The sequence below is a fragment of the Dipodomys ordii genome, unplaced genomic scaffold (genome assembly GCF_000151885.1).
Source record: "Dipodomys ordii isolate 6190 unplaced genomic scaffold, Dord_2.0 Scaffold64, whole genome shotgun sequence".
Taxonomy (NCBI): Eukaryota; Metazoa; Chordata; class Mammalia; order Rodentia; family Heteromyidae; genus Dipodomys; species Dipodomys ordii.
In genome coordinates, this window is record NW_012267280.1 from 981,131 (window position 1) to 983,736 (window position 2,606).

General features: G+C 60.9%; 1 protein-coding gene across 1 annotated transcript in view; it reads right to left on the minus strand.

Moving 5' to 3' along the window:
* Window positions 1–2,606, minus strand: part of Nfic (nuclear factor I/C (CCAAT-binding transcription factor)) — a 53,013-nt gene that overhangs the window by 16,256 nt on the left and 34,151 nt on the right. The window lies entirely within an intron of this gene.

The following is a 2,606-nucleotide window of genomic DNA, read 5'->3' on the forward strand; positions in this document are numbered from 1 at the left end:
GCGGGGGCGGGGCCGGCACAGACAATGCTTCGGGGGCCAAAGGCCGAGGTGTGGGGGGGGGGACGGGGGAATAGAGGGGGTGACCCTCCTCAGCGCTCCACTACCCCTTGAGCCACGGCGCCACTTCCGGTTTCCTAGTGATGAGTGTCACGGGACCTTCCTGCCCGGGCTGGCTTCGAACCCGCGGTCCTCAGTTCCCAGCCTCCGGAGTGGCTGGGATGACGGGCGTGAGCCCCGGTGCCCGGCCTGTCACTTGTTTGGGTTCCCTGTGATTCAGTGGCGCGGCTTCCCCGGCTGGCTGGGCAGGGGTGGCGGGAGGGCCCTGCGGGCTCGGCCTCGGCTGGGCACGGGTGGCTGGCTTGGGAAGGGCCCAGCCCCGAGCAGCGGGCCCCTCTGACCCAGCGGCGTCCACACCCGGCGGGCACAGAGCCCAGCTGGCACCGGCTCGTCCAGCCCCCGGGACGCGGGGGAGCCCGGCTCCTCGCGTGTCTGTTTTATTTTTTTTTCTGTTTTTTGCAGTAGTGGGATTTGAACTCAGGGCACCCAACCGCGGAGCCACGCCCACAACGCCCCAAAGCCACGCCCATGACACATAAAGCCACACCCCTCTGCGCAAGCCACGCCCACAGCCTTAATACCGCCACACCCCTCTGATCAAGCCACGCCCGCGACGCACAAAGCCACGCCCACCGCGGTGACTCTGTAGCCCTCACCGAGGCCCTCCGGCTCCTCCGCTGTTACTTTCTAACCTTGTCTTTTTATCATTATTACATTTTAAACTTTTTTTTGTTGTTTCTGGGGTCTGGAGTCCAGGCCTGGGTGCTGTCCCTGAGAAGGGGGCGTGGCCCCAGCCTGGAGGGCCCGGGCTAGTAAACTGCGAGGTCCCTGAGTTCAAATCCCAGGCTTCCCCGGGCTGGGGCGGGGGGCTCACGCCTGTGATCCTGGCTGCTCGGGAGGCTGCATCTGAATGTGGCGTTCAAAGCCAGCCCCGGCAGGAAAAATAACATCCATCCCGTGCTTATCTTCAATAACCACCCAAGAAGCTGGCCGTGACTGCGAGCCTGGAGCAGAAGCAGCTCAGGACAGCCAGGCCCTGAGTTCAAGCCCAGGACCGGCACAGAAAAAGAAAAAAGAGCTTTATACCCTGTCAATCATAAGCACAGGCTGCGAGCCTCAAACACACTGTTTCTGCGTTCAACTTGTACAGCTCAAAATGTCCTCTTTGTTTCATTTATGTATGCGTTTGCGATTCTATAGCTGGAGTTAGCCTGAGACTTTCCACGCGCCTGCCTCGGCCTCCCAAAGGCAGGAGCCACCATGCTTTTCTCCAAATACTATCTGATGGGGGACATTCTGCCACACTGGGGTGTGTGGGGGGGCGTTAAATAAACACCATCCCCTCCTGCCTACACCCCCTCCCGCCCTCCCTCAGGGTCAAAGCCCAAGTCCTCCCTACAGCTCACAGGACCCTGTAGGACCTGCCCTCCCCCCTCCCCTCCCTTGCCTCTACCCTCCCCCTCTCTGCCCCTCATTCCTTCTACTGCATTCCTTCTACTCCGGCCTTTTTGCTGTTCCTCCAACCCACCAGGCTCCATCCTGCCCCAGGACCTTTGCCTCTGCCTGGAACTCTCTCACTTCATGCCCTGAGAGAGAGAGAGAGAGACTCCCAGGAGCTTATAAGCACCTTGAAGCACAGATAACCACAGACACGCTAGTATAAGTGAGAACCCCCTCCCCCCAAGTGCTGGGCCCTCCACTGGCGAGGGAGCCACCATCCTCCTCGTCCACACGGTGTCCACATGCATCGGGAACACCCCCCCCCCCTGCTCAAACAAACACATGACCTCAGGCCACAATAGGATGGAAGGCCGGCAGGCAGACAGCTCTGTACAAAGTGTTCTTTCCTGTCTGTGGCGTGGAGCCCAAATTTGGTCCCAGCTCGGGACAAGGGCGTCACCACGGTGACTGCTGGCCACACCCTTTGTCCCCAGCAAGGTCCCTGGGTGGCTCAGTCACCACCTAACAGGTGCTTGCTTGCTTTCCGGCAACACACACACACGCACGCACACACGCACACACACACAAGCACACACACACGCCAAACCCCAAACTCAGAACCTCCCCCCGCTGCAGGGCTGCAGGTGCTGCACCGCTGAGCCAGGCCCCCAGCCCCTTCGGGGTTTTCATTACTTGTTCGGTGGGGTCTCGGGGTTTGTCTGTGTTGTCCGTCTGTCCAGCCTGGGCCCTGTCTTCCTCCTTAGCTATTTTTACCTTCCCCGGCTTCTCTCCCCAACCTCGCTTGTTGGTTGAGGTAAAGGGCCACGCGCTTTTCGCCCAGGCTGCCTCAAACCTCGCCACCATCTCTTATTCCCTGAGTCTCAGGGAATACAGGCGTGAGCCGCTGCGCCCGTGAGCCGCTGCGCCCGCGTCCCTGACCGCTCCCTCCTCGGTGCGGTGGGAGAGATGGCGGGCGAGCCTGGAGTAACTTCCACAGCCCTGGGGTGGGCTGAGGGGTAGGAACAGGACAGGGGGAGGGGGAAGGGGTCCAGGCTGGCGGGGCAGGTCTTGGAGATGGCGAGTTAGTGAGGAACAGTGAAAAAAAAAAA